This window comes from Musca autumnalis, unplaced genomic scaffold, assembly GCF_047663935.1.
Source record: "Musca autumnalis isolate F117 unplaced genomic scaffold, ASM4766393v1 scaffold_2, whole genome shotgun sequence".
Classification (NCBI taxonomy): Eukaryota; Metazoa; Arthropoda; class Insecta; order Diptera; family Muscidae; genus Musca; species Musca autumnalis.
The window spans coordinates 149,186,804-149,203,285 of record NW_027411755.1 but is presented as its reverse complement, the minus strand read 5'-3'; the positions used below and the strand labels follow the sequence as shown (position 1 = coordinate 149,203,285).

The window sequence follows — 16,482 nt, the reverse complement described above, 5'->3', positions numbered from 1 at the left end:
TTTCAATATACCCCAACAAAACTCTTAGCTGGCTGAAATAGGAGGTGTGCTGATTACGTGACCAACACTGTATATATTCCATTTTAGTTCAGAATATTTTATTGTTGAGGGTATAAAAAGTACTTTATGTTTCTTACTTGTTAAATGTGATATGGGATCTCAACTTACATACATACTTTTTTACAGGCTTATATGGATATAACTATTTTTTCCTGAATATTAAATCAGATTCGAAATTTAAAATTGTCTTGTGGTTTTATATAATTCTTTTAATGCAATTCCGCATTTGTTTGTGTTTTGCCATTGTCATGACCATTATTTGTTTAAGAAGGAAAACATGCACACACATCTGAATGTTATGTGCCATAAAAGTGTCTTGTTGTTTATACTTGAGGTATGTATGTTCAACAACTACTAATGACATATTGTGCAGTGAGTGATCATTGATTTCATGTTAAACTTCAAAGTCAGACCGGAAATACAGGTATACATATACAGGAATGTATGTTTAGTGGGACTGTTTTATCTGTTTTTTCATATCCACAGTGAAATTGAATGGGATTTTATGTATTCAATATTAGGAATATTTCAGAACTTATTGTATGACATAATTGGCCTCAAAGACAGAACTATATTTTTTATTCTATCCATCAATATCCAATTTTTTAACTGGGATTGCACATCACAATTGGAAAATCCATGACAAAGTTGACGTTATTTTTAATGGAAACAAACCCTCTTTATTCTTTTTTTTTTTTCAATTCACAACACTGTTTTCCTTCTGTTATGTTTCATATAATTCGTTCATCCTATGAATTGTGTGTCGTTCCGATATGTCACAATGCTCTGCGTGTACATTCATTTTCCAGCTGACATATTAATCTTTACTTTTGATTGGATACATTTGTTTTTGTCAACCACAATGACATACGTAAGCTTTACAGGCTTATGTTTCATATACATATATTTTTTTCTACCTACAACTACATACATACTATACTAGACTTAATGCAGACTGGAATTCAATTTACACGCACACACATGTACATAGCACATATGTTAAAGTCGATCATAATTGTATTTTAGCATATGAAAGAGTCTAGTGGAATTTTTTTGGACACACTGTGTGATATGAAGTACAAAATAAAATTGTTTTCGTTTACTAAGACCTCTTTCTTTTTCAAACATATTCCGAATCCTGTATTGTGGAACATCTTGCTCAATAACTTGTAGCCATTTTTCACGAAAAGATGTCGTTTTATGTCATTGGATATAAAACCTCCACAATAATATGGCGGGTATAATTAAATTTGTCATTCCGTTTGTAACACGTCGATATATCCTTCGGGGAACCTATAAAGTATATACAGCTGCGAAAAAATAATAGCACCACCACTCACAAAAATCGTTCGCGGGCATTCTTATTTACATGTGTACATTTTGCTGGCCGTTTCATGCGTATTTAGGACTAAACGAATCTAAAGAATTTAAAAATAACGAAAATCATATTTATATTCGAAACTTATTTAAAATATAAACCAATTTTTACAAAAACTCCAAAAATTTGGCGAAAAAAAAATTGCACCATTATTAAAAATTCGTTTAAAATTATAGAAATTGGACACATATTTACACCTTATCACACAAGAATAGAAGTACATCAACATAAGCCAGTGCCTACTGATTTATTCATCAGTTGATGGCGTTTGAACCGCCTGTTGATAGGCTAGGCATCGAACCAAGCGGATTCTAGTAGTGGTTTCAGGATTCTTCTTCAAGGACTTCCCACATGATTTTTGGTCGTTGGTTTTGATGCTGTTGTTACCTTATTGACCTTAGTTGATATTTTTTTTTAATTTGTCATAGTCTAGGAACAACGCACAACCCTAGAGAATGGCCACAGAACTTCTATATCACACTTTCTTTGATTTTCCTCCAGATTATAACCCAGATTATTGTTCTTCGAATCCCTTTGGAAGGACAATAATGTGCCACCTTATCTTCTAAATTAAATAGAGTCATATTTTCTAGGATTCCATTGAAAACAAGTTAACTCTTCACAGTTTTGTTGCCATGTATAGGGTTTAGTCTCCAACGACAAAGTCAGATCCTTGCTGTTACAGCTTAACAATCCTCTGTTAATGCGCTTTACTATATATATTTAGTTCTATTCCGAGTTTTTGAGGACATCCAACTGAGAAATTAAAATAGTTTCCTCCAAACATAGACATAAAGCTCCAAATCTACATAAAACATTGTTCCACAGTTATTCATGGTGGTGTTATTATTTTTTCGCTACTGTATGTTTTTGATCAGAATAAAAATCTAAGATACAGCTTGCAATTCTTAAGATAGAGCTTTGTAATTTAGTACAGAAGTTTCTATTACTCCTAGGATGGTTGGCACAGCAAATGGACTATATCGGTCTACGTTTTGATATAGCCGTCATAGAACACTGAAATGGCTGAAATTTGGTACTAAGTCTTCGCTGGGGGTATAAAACTTTTCCCCAGAATTTTGTAGGCCCACGCCTTCATATAGACCCGATAGAACGGTACCTCCCGACTTGAATTTAAAGGTTATGGCCTCAGTATTCCCACGAAATGGCTGACATTTGTTATTTAGTCTTCATTTGAGATATAAAACTTTCCATACGAAATTTGTCGGTATATGTCCACGCCTTAATATAGCCCCCATAGAACGGTACCTTCCGATTTTGAAGGTTATGGCTACAATAATCCATCGAAATGGCTAAAATTTGGTATTTAGTCTTCGTTGGGGTATTCAACTTTCCCCTCTAAATATGTCGGTATAGACCCACGCCTTCATAAAGCCCTCATAGAACAGTACATCCCAGTTTTCGGTATTTTGAATAGTTTTGGCCTCAATATTCCACCGAAATGGCTGAACTTTGGTATTTGGTCTTCGTGCAAAAATTTCCACCTGAAACTTTGTGGCATATGTATTTTTTTTCTACATAGATCTGGGGGGTTACTATGTATTGCGATGCGTTTGCGTTTGGTATTTAGTTAACGCAAGATATTTGCGTTAACACACGATTTTGACATATGCATTTGTATTACAGATTGCGGCGGTGCCAGAAAGAAAAAAAACAAAAATACTTGCGAAAGGAGATACGAAAACGTATTAGAGACCCATTTAATTTCCTTACTCATCGCATTTTTCTAACGCATCGCAATAGAGAGTAACCCCACTGTACTTTCGGTATTTTGAAGGTTGTGACCTGAATATACCACTGAAATTGCTGAAATTTGTTATTTAATCTTCGTTGGGGGTATAAAACTTCATTTTTATTTTATTTTATTTTTATTTATTTATTTAAAGTCGTATTCACACACCACAAGATGTAAAAATCTTATATTAAGGTATGTGATATCATGATCGTAATTTACATTGGAATGTTAGACAACATATTAAAAATTTATATATTTATGTTAACAATTACATTATCAATTTTAAAAGTATTTGTTAATATTGTTGACGGGGGTCACAATTAAGTAATTAACTAATATCAGAGTTGTACATATTTTTGAAGTAATCAAACAGTGAATGTTTAAAAACTATTGCGTTGCTTATGATTTGAGTCGTGTTAGGCAATGAGTTCCATAGTCGAACGGAGTTAATAAAGAAGTGCCAATCAGAAAACAAATATGTGCGACGGACTGGTGTAAGTAGAATGCCTCGATCGGATCTTCCAAACTGTAATTTTTCATAGAGGTATCTAGGCTCTTTTATGAAGATAATGCGATGTAAAAACGTTAGAGTTCTTATTTTTAATAAATCGGGGAGTGTAACCCCATATAGCGACTTCGTGAACAATGAACAATTTTGATATCTTTTAATTCCGTAGACATACCTTATTACAGCATTATATGCTACTTGTAATCGCGATTCGCTTCTTTTATCACAGCTAGAAAATAATTCACAACCATACAATAAGGTCGGCATGAGATACGTTTTTGCGAGAAGGGTTCGGATATGAAGTGGTGTATAGAATTGCGTTTTGTACAGTGTGCGTAGCATACCAAAAACTTTCCCGGCGGTGTTGATTATATGGTGGCTCCATGTGAGTCGATTGTTGAAAGTTATGCCTAGATTTTTAGCTTTATCCACATTCTCAATATCCTGATTACCAATTAATATGCGGTGATCAAGGGGAAGGTTTATAGGTTTTCTGGATATGGTAATACATTTTGATTTGGTCGGGTTCAAGTGAAGTTTATTGGCTAATGCCCAGGTGTATATTTTCTCCAAATCGCTGTTAAGCCTCCGAATACCATCAGACAGTAATTGAATAGAACAATTGTGATAAATCTGTACATCGTCGGCATACATATGAACGCTTGAATATTGAAGTTGCCGTGGAAGATCATTAATGTACATTGAGAATATGAGTGGGCCGAGAACAGATCCTTGCGGAACACCTCTATGTACAGGTAATGGTGATGATACAGTATCGCCAACTACCACAGATTGTACACGCTGAGAAAGGTACGTATTGAGCAATTTGATAGCAGTAGTTGAAAAATTGAATTGTTCACATAACTTAACACTCAAAATGTTGTGATCCACACAGTCAAATGCTTTCGAGTGGTCTTATAGAATAAGAAATGATATTTGGTTGAGATCTATCTTGCTTCTTATATCCTCTGCAACATCAAGTAAAGCTGTGACACAACTATGTCTAGGCCGGAAACCTGACTGTTTATCTGTCAGCAGTTTGTTTACATGGAGAAATTCACTGATTTGTTTGTGCATTAGTTTTTCAAATACTTTTGACAGATATGGAAGTATTGCAATGGGTCGGTAACAACCCGTGGATTTACCTTTTGTCACAGGTATTATTTTAGCGTGTTTCCAGACGTTTGGATACTGGCTCGTGGTAAGAATAGTGTTATATATGTGTGTGATGTGATATAGTAACTTCGGCATTAAGATCTTGAAAAATTTGGGATGCACGTTATCGAGACCAACGGCATTTGATTTAATAGCACAACATGTATTTACAACTTCTGCCAGAGAAACACATCTAAATTCGAATCCACTACTTGCAGGTAAAGTTGAAGCTGATGTTGTAGAAGCAAACAAATGCATGTCATTACTTGGCAATTCCAGAAAATTTTCATTTAGCTCATCAAGATTTTCAATGATTGGTGTTTCGTACTTCTTGCCAATGCCAATTTCTTTGATTACTTTCCACTTGCTTCTTGAGTTGACTGCATAACCAAATTTGTTCTCATAGAATTTTGCCTTGGCTATTCTAATAGCTTTATTCGCTTCTTTACGTTTCCTTTTAAATTCGTCATGGAGTATATCTGTCTTAAATCTATTCCATCGTTTGTAAGAAGTATCTCTAATATCTTAAATTTGTCTGTATAGATCCACGTCTTCATATAGCCTCCATAGAACGGTACCTCGCTATTTTCGGTATTGTGAATGCTGCGGCATTAATATTCCAAAGAAATTTCTGAAATTTGGTATTTCATCTTCGTAGGGGGTTTCAAACTCTTCACCCAAAACTTTTTGGCATAGGTCCACGTCTTCACTTAGCTCCCACAGAACTGTACCTCCTGATTTACGGTATTTTGAAGGTTGTGACCTGAAAATCCCACCGAAATTGCTGAAATTTGGTATTTAATCTTCGTTGGGGATATCCTTAAAATCCCCCCTAAATTGCTGAAATTTTGGTACTTAATCTTCGTTGGGGTTATAAAACTTTATAAATTGATGGTATACCTCCACGTCTTAGTATATCCCCTGTAGAAGGGTACCATCTGATTTTCCATATTTTGAAGGTTTTGGCTCCAATATGCACCGAAATGGCTGACATTTTATATTTAGCCTTCCTTGTGGTATAAAACTGTCCACCTAAAATGTTTCGGCATAGGCACAGGTCTTCATATAGCCTCCATAAAAACAGTACCCCCATATATTAGCCACATTATTCAACCGAAATTATTGAAATTTGGTATTTAGTCTCAGTTGGAGTTACAAAACTTTCGTTCTCAGTTTAAGAACTCCTCTTGAATCGCTTTGATTTTTTTTGTAGCAACTTGCATTCGTTGCCCCCATCACGACGGTCCAAGTTTTTTTTTCAGGGGCAAGTCCATACTTTCTGAGAAAATAGCCCAAAAGGTCTTAAAAAACCCAATGGCACCATGCGTATTGGTTGGAGCGCACTAATATTTGTTCGCACGATAACTCTGGAATGGAATAAACGATTTGGTCCATACTTTGCACATCGTGAAATTTCTACCAGACTTAAATGAGGTTCCTATATGGTCTACTACTTCGGGTCCGCTTTTTTAAATACTTTATATAATTAATATCGAAACTATTTGAAAAAATCAAATGGGAACTTTATACAAAGAACATACAATTATTTATTGAAATAAAAAAATGTTCAAAGTAAAAAATGTTTTTCGAAACAACTTTTCTTGTGAAGAAAAAACATTCACCAAACATTCGAAAATGATATCGTTTTGAACTTTTGACGAACAAAACAACAACGTGCTTGCGTAAACACGAAAAACATTTCGTGTCGCCGAACATTCGAATAATATCAGCAACTGGTATGGGGGGATATCTTCCATTCTTAATATGTCTATGTCTTTGGAGTGGTGTTGAAAGAAGTCATCAATACCTAGAAAAAAACTCAACATCCTACTATTCACACAAATTACTATATTTTAAATGCTCAAGTGTTTTAGTTCAAAACAACCTTATGCTGAATCTAGAATATATTTAAAATTTGATTATAATTATGAAGTTAATATATATTTTTTATATTTTTAGATAACTGAATTAAACGGATGATGGTATGTATGTCAGTCTGTAAATACTTATTACGTGTTATTCTTCTATTATTAGTTTCCATGAAGACAATATTTAAACTCCAATACATATTTAACTACTTAATTGCATGGAAGGAATTTTGAATTATAAATTTAGATATTTAATTAAATTAAATTTAAATTTTAAATGTTATTAAATTATATCACCTTCATGTATGTGTACAAAATGCTTTTATGTAAGTGTGTTAAAATACATACAACAATTTCAAATCCATGATTAAAAATATTACACAAAACTTTCAAAAATTCAAAAGATTACTTTAAAAATTTTACAACAATTGTTGAAAAATTTCCATATCATTTTGCCAAACATTTCAAGAAGTTGTAAGTGTATTTGAATTAATAGAAGTGAAAAATAGGACAAGTGTCAAACAAAACATGGAAACTGTAACAGTAGCAAATACAACAAGACATACTTACATATATCCATACATTGAGAGCAAATTCTTCAGAGGAGAGAATAAACTTTTAGACAATTGTGGATAAGTAAACAATGCAAACCGGAAAAGGAAATACTGTCATTCGTGTATGACGAGTCCAGATTGTTGTGTTTAGACAAAATGCCACATAAGCTTCAGAACATGTCTTGGGCGTTGTTGCTAAAACTGCAATAGACATGTGCGTGTGGGTGTTTATGCAAATCAGAATGTGTGCGTGTTATGGACAATAGACAATATGTGTTTGTGTGGGCTAACGAAGTGTAATATTTGCAACAACACTTCAACCATATGTTTGCCATGAATGCCAGTTGCATTGTATGTCATGTACTATACTGTTGAACGCACCCAGATGAAGCAACAACTTTTCAAGTTACCAAAGTACTTTGCACTGCATGTGGCATGTCCTTGCATCAGCAGCAGCAGTGGCACTTAGAGTTGCCTAAAGAAATTTACATTACAAGTTCTCTCTGTTGTTACAATAACAAAATAAATATATAGTATACAAATGCAAAAGTTTACTTTCAAAGTTGTGGCTCCAACAATCTTATTCTCAATGTAGTCAAATGGGCAAACTTATTTCTGTTAGTTGAATGTAGCTATGGCCTGAGTGTTAGTGTTACCATTGAAGATTTCATTTACGAACCAAAGATGAAAAGGTTTTAATAACCTAAGCTAAAAGTGCTGAACATGGCCTTTGAAATTTCCTATGAATGTGGCATGCTTACCGACCGAGTATAATATGTTCATATTAATGTGACCATTTGCAATTAATTTCAATTACAAGAAAAATCTGGCAGATTATTTAATGCGAGCGACAAATAGAAAATACCTGTATCGACATTTTGAAAGTTTATGTGAGGATGTAACCAAAATGGGAAACAACTCATTACGCTAACATATAATCCGCAAAATCGGTTTTACGATCCAGTATGTAGTGGATTGATCACTATATGTGCGTAGGGATGAAAGATATCAAGCAACGGCCTCACCGGTTTTCACATGCAAAGCCCAGGATTTATCTTGGTTCCTCTTTCATTGCAAGTAGACTAACATGTGCCGCGCGTTCACCCATAAGAACGTTAAAAACTTGAGTTGGGCCCATCCCTCCAAAAAGCAAATGGAACAATAAGTTTTCATTCGTTTATGGAAGTTCTAAATCTTGCGCCACGTCAAGGAGAAGTGGAATATGCTAACTAAAGTATATCACTGTCTTTTAAGCAGGGTTTAATGCCAATGAGAAATCGATGTTTTCTTCCAATCCAGAATCGGAAATTGCATGTTATAGTCATTTTATTTTTATGTTGCATCTACAGACTGAAAATGTGTAAAATCACGACGTGCCTGCGAACATACCAAAATATTAACTTATATTGATAATTTTCGTAGCGTAGGTTTTCTACATATTTCTGTGAACCCGCAAAACCTCTTCAAGGAGAGCTTATTTAAAACTGGCATCTATACCCACAATTCTCTGGAGGTATAAAATATGTCTAATACTATATGCCACATTTTAAATATTTCGGTAGGATATAATGTGGCTAAAACCATCAATATATCGAAAATCTTTACCGGCCATTTTCAGCGGGAATATTTTGTACCCCCAACTACATACAAAATCAGTCATTTTGGTCAGATAATATTACTAAAATCTTCAAAATCTTTAAAATCGGGGGGGTACCTTCTATAGGGTTACCACAAAACGTAGAAATATTCCGACAATTCCTGACAAGAATGCTGTATATGCCCTACGAAAATTTTATACCGAATTTTACCCATTTCCCATTTTCATTTATATCAAAACTTGGAGCTGCACAGACAGATTTTTGGGGGAAAGTTGTTTGGTCATAAAGAACTATATTTCGGGCATTTCGGTGTGGTGTTGGAGCCAAAACTTCAAAATACCAACAATTTGGAGGATCCGTTCTGTGGTGGCTACATGACGTCATAGAGCAATAGGCACAATCTTCAAAATGCCAAAAATCGGGTGGTACCGTTCCAGGGGAGACATGAGGGAGTAGTCCTATACCAAATTTCAGGTGGAAAGTTTTATACTCCCAATGGAAACTAAATTCTAAATTTCAGCCATTTCAGTTGGATATTGAGGCCACAACCTTAATAATACCGAAAATCGGGAGGTACCGTTCTACGAGGAATATGAAGGCGTAGTCCTATACCATAAAATTTCAGGTAGAAAGTTTTATAACCCCAATGAAGACTAAATATTAAATTTCAGTAATTTCGGTGGGATCTAGAGGCCACAAACTTTACAATACCAAAAGAGGTACCACTTAATGAAGGCTATATGAAGACGTGAACCTATAACAACACTGCACTGTCCGTCTGTCTGTCTGGCTGATCGGAGCGCACGATAACTCTCGAACGGATTAACCGATTCGGTCCAAAATTTGGCTTTTGTAATATTTTGTCCAAACTTAGTTTAAGTTTGAAAATTGGTTATATTGGTCCACTCCTTCTTGTACCTCCCTCAAAAAGTTAAAAAATGTTTGGAAATTTTGTGCGCACGATAACTCTTGAAGGGAATAACCGATTTGGTCCATACTTTGCACATCGTAAAATTTATACCAGACTTAGATGATGTTTCAATATGGACTCAATCGATCCACTCCTTCCGGTACCTCACACACAAAAGTTCGCAAAAGTTCAGCTTAGGACCTTCTCTCGAATCGCTTTGATTTTTGTTGTAACAACGATCCGATTCGGTCTAAAATTTGGCCTTCGTAATATTTTGTCCAAACTTAGTATAAGTTCGAAGATAAGCCATATCGGTCCACTCCTTCAGGTACCTCCCCCTCAAAAGTTCAAAAATGTTCGGAAAAATTGTGCGCACGATAACTCTTGAAGGGACCGATTTGGTCCACACTTTACACATCCCTATATATCTACCATATGTATATCAGGTTTGAATATGGACTATATTTGTCCACTCCTTTGGGTACCTCCCGCCATGGTCGACCCAGGTCATAGGGGGGGGGGGTCAGCTGCCCCACCCCAGCTATTCCTGGCTACGTGCATGTCTTCCACACAAAATTTCGGAAAAGTTCACTTTAATACCTGCTCTCGTATCACGTTGATATCTATTGTAGCAACTTGCATTCACTGCCTCAATTACGACGGTAAATGCTTTTTCAGTGGCAAGTCCATACTTCTTGAGAAAAAAAGCCCAAAAGGTGTCCAAACTTGGTTTCAGTTCAAAGATTGGCAACAACTTCATGTACTTCCCTCCAATATTTAAAAAATGTCAATAAAATGGTATGCACGTTATTCCTTGAACGGGGCAAACCAATTTATCCAAACGTTGGATCTCTTAATATTTAAATTTAGTTTAACTTCTAAAATGGCCGATATCGATCTTCTCTTTATGGAATCTCCCGCACAAAAGTTCAACAATTGTGTCGGTCTGTCCGTAGATGAAAATTTCAATTCACATAGACTGAGTTTATATCTCTGTCGGCAAACCAAACACCCTAGGGGTAGTAGAAACTTCTATTCCAAATTACAAAGCTCTATATTTAAAATTGCTAGCTGTATCTCGATTTCAACACACGGACGGACGAACGGACGGACGGACAGACTACTTACTTAGCTGGCTTTTTACAGAACATTTGTTCCATAAGCCGAATAAAGAAAATATCTCCAACACTCTCAGTTTACGGCTGCATTTTCCCAATCTGGGATATGTAGCTTTCTGATGTCTCGTTTCACCTTTTCGCTCCAACGAAGCTTTGGTCTTTCAGATCTGCGCGAAACTTCATGCGGCCCGTATTTATACGCCTCGATACAGCTCGATGTTCATACGACGTCGATATTCACCGTCAACGCAGATTGGCCCGTAACACAGCAAGTAACATATAGCTGTTTGTGTATATTGTTCCACTCCTTGTCTGAAACCTCTATTGGTAATAAACTCTTCGGAGAGGTTCTTTCCTAATTTACCTGAGGACCGAGTATCACTTAGTGTCCTCTTACAAAGCCGAATGAGCATTGCGGGGATATCATATAGAGATAGGTAAGTCGACTTTCGGTTTATCGATTAATCGACCTTTTGCAGTCAAAAATCTAAAAATCGTGGTCGATTTCCCCTTATTTTCATCTCATCTATGAATATTGCTGTTTCAGAATCTGCAAAAACTTCCCAGGTGTAAGCGGTTTTCATTAAAAGTTAGTTAAGGCGCACCCTGCACGACATTGTTTTAAAAGGAGGATATGCCCGGTCTAAAGCCGCACATAGAGTCCAATTTTTGCTTTGACCATAGGCTTTAGTCAGTCACACAATATGCCAGATACTACCTTATATGCAATAGGGAGCAGACGTATTCCCCTGTAATTGAGCACACAGTCTTATCACTCTTCTTGTGGACTGACGTTCCAATCGTCGTCGTACTCGATCTTTCTGCCAGATGGTGCTTATGCTTACATATTATCAGCGGATCACCTCCGCTTTAGAACAGCTAGGCTGGTGGGCCATCGACTCCTGCTGTCTTATTACACTGTGCAACATTTTTAAAGTAATCTTGCGCACACAATTTGAAAGTACAGACCCAAACGACAAAAACCCTAACTGGGTTTTGTTGTGTCAGATCCAGCTTGGATTTTATGGCCACATCTATCTCTGAAACCTATGTGGATCTTCATCTCACCTCTGAAGCATATTTGTAGATAAGAGCAAGAATAAAATATTTGTAGAAAAAATGAACTCGAAAGACTTCATTTATTGCCTCAAATTTTATAAAATATCGAAAAAGTCCATAATTTGTATACGTTTCGCACCATATCTCCAAAACGGTTAATTTTTTCCTAATGTTTTGTTTTGGAATGTAATACGTACACAACTCTTCAGAACATGTCATTGTTGTTAAATGCCTCCATCACGTTGTTTTCAGTATATTTTTTCAACGACGATTTAATAAATATGTCAATAATGTGGTGATATCCGAAATACGAGAATAAACTGTTGGTGTGAACTGTGTTTGAAATTCGTTTTGCAAAATATATGATCCAAAATACCGCTGAAACAAAATTAAGTAAGCATTTTAGAGTTACAGAATGTCTTAAAGAATTGCTGAGAACTTTATTTGGAGGATTTTTGCAAAGAGTTACTTGGTTCAACTCCAAATAGTTTAGGTGATACTGACTAGAATCTCAGCAACTATGTAAAATTGTCTATATTTTATCGATTTTGATGCCCTCGATGGAGTTTTTCCTATGTGGTCTGTTCGAAAAAAAACTACTAGTTTAGGGCTACAATATTGCCAAAAACAGCAAGACCAAATTCCTATTCGTTTCTGAGATAAAAGCCCGATAAATTCAAAAAACTTTAGTTTTAGCCCAGTTTAAATGGGGCAATAAAATCCGAACTGGATCTTCGTTAGTACTGGATATCAACTGTTTGGGAAAATGCAATTTCCATTTTCCGAGCACACTAGCTGTATCAGTGGCCTAATTATCTTGCTGGTCTCTACAGTTAGATGTGAATGTACCAAAGCCATCAGTTTGATGTTTCACTCTTTGGTAGAGTGACTTCATTCTGACTCCTGTAAATCTTGATTTTTTCCCATTCCCGCTTCCCAATTTCTCTCTTTTCCTTGCGGAAAAGACGTTTCTCCTCTCTCACCTTTTCTCCCGATAACTCTCTCGTGCGCTACGCGTTGCTACTGATTGTAAAGTAGCCCTATATGCCGCAATTTTTCTTCGGTAGCAGCACGACACTCCTGGTCATACCAGGGGTTCCATGGTGGGGGTATCTGGTATCCAAGTATGGATTGTGCGGCTGTTTGCATGAAGTGGACAATATTTTGCATTGTGCTGATATGTTATCGGGAAGAGGTGTGTTTTCATTAAGCAATTGACCCAGTTGAGTGGAATATACTGTGGCTATCGGTTGTTTTTGCAGCTTACCGATGTCCAACTTCCGTGTTGTCTGTTCGTGCTCTTCTTGCAACGTTTAGACGGGTAGGTACCTTTGCTGCAACAAGGTAGTGGTCAGAGTCTATGTTTTCTCCTCGGAACGATCGTACATCTAACACGCTCGGTTAATGTCTTCTATCACAACATGATCAATTTGATTTATTGTTCTTTGATCTGGAGACAGTCGGGAGCCCATATGAATATCAAGATGCTTAAATCTGGTACTGCTAACTACCATGTTCTTTGCTGCTGCGAAGTCTATTAGCCTCATACCATTGTCAGATGTTTCACTGTGGAGACTGAACTTCCCGAATGTTGGGTCAAAGATATTCTCCTTTCCAATTTTGGCATTAAAAACGCCTAGAATAATTTAATTTCATGGACAGAACAACGGTCATATGTTTATTCTAGGTGCTCGTAGAATCGCAACCAAGCTCATGATATGTGTAATCGCAGCTATAATAAGGTGTGTCACCTTTAGGTGTTTTTTTGGCGTCGTTTCGAATCCATCGTATTTCCTGTATGACAGTTATATCGGTCTTGTACTTTTCAAGAACATCTGCCAGCGCGTGAATTGCACCTTCTCTATAAGGAGTGCTAACATTTCAGGTCAGATTCGTAGATCATGTTCCTTAAAACGTTTGCGGGGGTCGTCAACTTTCTTTTCTTTTTTCTCTCGCTTTTTCAGAGAAGCCTTATTTTTTCTAGGGTAGGGTTACTAACCCGACGCCTAATCTCAAGTTTTAAACGTTCTTATATTCGTCCATAAGAACGTTAAAAACTTGGCTCAGCACATGTTAGCTGCTTTTAACACCCGATAAAGGTGGTTTATCGGGTGTTAAAAGCAGCTCCCCAGGTGACGGACAGACATGGTTATATCGACTTAGAATTTTATGCTGATCAAAATAATATATACTTTATAGGACCTCCGACGAATATTTCGATGTGTTACAAACGGAATGACAATTGTAAATAAAAGAGGTTTCAGGTTACAGCCTTTCGTGTGATACAAACGTCAAACGAAATGGCACAATATACACCAATAGCCATATGTTACTGGCTTATGCTGACGAAATTGACATAATGGGCTGATCAGTAAAAGAAGTAACTAATTTTGTTCACACTAGTATAATTTTGACGTAGTTAAAGACTTCGTCTATAATATGAAATAAAGCAAAAAATAGAGAGGTATGGGAATCTTTTCTTAGTTCGGCTTATACGACAAATGTTCTGTCATCTAAGTAAGTAAGTTAATCACTGTATATATATATAGTGATCCGATTTGAGAAAAGCAATTTGACTGAATTTAGGAAATAATTTGTAATTTGGCTGTACAAATCGATTATTCCGTTTGAGCAAAAATAAACATTTTTTGGCATTTCTTAAAGAAATCAAGGACGGCCGAATGCGTTAATTGTGTGTACGCTTTGTAATGCTCGTTATGTAACAATTTTTTTCCACGCAGTTAAAATCTTGTTAAATTTCTTTAAAAATTTCCTAACAAAATGAACATTAATTGCTACAGCAAAAAATACATATTGAAAATAAAACAACATGCAATGTACAATAACTTCCTTTTTGTTTTTACTACGTACACTGTGAGCTAAGAACAACGGATGTTAAACTTTATAAAATAGAAGGGTAGCTCCCGATTTCCGGTATTTTGAAGGTTGTGGCCTCAATATCCCACCGAAATGACTGAAATTTGGCACTTTGTCTTCATTGGGGGTATACAACTTTCCACCTGAAATTTGTCGGTATAGGTCCACGTCTTCATATAGCCACCATAGAACGTTACCTCCGGATTTCTGGTATTTGGAAGGTTGTGGCCTCAATATCCCTCCGAAATGACTGAAAGTTGGTATTAAGTCTTCCTAGGGGGCAAGAAACTTTCCACCTAAAATTTGTCGGTTTAGGTTCAGGCCTTCATATAGCCCCCATAGGAAGATACCTCCCGATTTTCGGTATTTTGAAGGTTGTAGCTATGGTTATACATTTCTCTATTTTATTAACTTGTCTGAAGAGAATTTTAAACAGAAAAATTGTACACACAAACATTTTTGTACCTATTATTGAAATATTTGTTGCGTAAGAAAATGTGTAAAATGTGTAAAATTGTGTAAAATTTATGCATTTTGCATAATATTGCATATGTCATATGTTTCGATTGCAATTTAATCAGAAGCCAAAAATAAATTTGACATGAATCAGACCAAAACCAGTAAGGAAAGGATCAAAGTCGGGCGGGGCCGACTATATGATACCCTACACCACTGTGAATATGTAAAATATAAATCGGAGCTATATCCAGATCTTAACCGATTTTGGTATAGTTTGGCACATTTATTTCCAGACCGAATTCAGTCACACATTCCAAATATCATTGAAATCGGACTTATATAGCGTGCTTGGAGCAGCAAATACACGAAATCGGCCGAAAATATATATGGGTGCTATATCCAAATCTGAACTGATTTCTATATAATTTGGCACACTTATTTGTATACCGGATTCAGTCACACATTCAAAATTTCATTAAAATTGGACGTATATAACGTGTTTGGTGCACATACGTGAAATCGGGCGAAAATATATATGGGAGCTATATCCAAATCTGAACCGCTTTTCACCAAAAGCAATAGCGTTCTTCCTACGGCTAAAAAAGTTGTAGTCCCCAATTTTCTGCTGAATCGGACAAAAAATGCGACCTGTACGTTGCGAACAAAAATACATGGACAGACGGACGGACATGCATAAATCGACTCAGAAAGTGATTATATGTATATCCCCAAAAGGAACTATGGGTCTATTTCGCTTCCTTTTGTATGTTACATACAAATGCACAAAGACATAATAAAAATAGGGGTTGCATAAAATTCCGCTGTCTACGGATAAAACAGCAAATACGAAATAACGATTTTTTCTATTTGGGCCACTATTAAAAAAGTTATGAATATTTCTTTGCATATAGTTTTTACCGTATACACAACATGTTGCCGAAAATTTTAAAAACTATCCCAAACGATCCCTTGAACGTCACTCATACTAAACTTTGTGTGGGTAGTACCCGAAAGTGTGGTCCGATGTGGTCGATATTCGGACATATTTCGAGGCTGTAAGGAATAGTACGATGTACAACTTTTGGATCAAATTGATTTCTCCTTTTAAAGGTTATTTTATGTACTTACCAGCTTAGTTGGTACCGGCATGCTCTTTTTGGAGATTGTGGGCCATTAGTTCAG

General features: G+C 36.1%; 1 long non-coding RNA gene across 1 annotated transcript in view; it reads left to right on the top strand.

The window, feature by feature from the left end:
• LOC141394723 (uncharacterized) overlaps positions 1-16,482 on the top strand; it is a 509,351-nt gene that overhangs the window by 426,234 nt on the left and 66,635 nt on the right. Inside the window, exon 9 of the long non-coding RNA XR_012410479.1 lies at positions 6,817-6,839. This is a non-coding gene — a long non-coding RNA (uncharacterized lncRNA). The remainder of the gene's footprint in view (positions 1-6,816; positions 6,840-16,482) is intronic.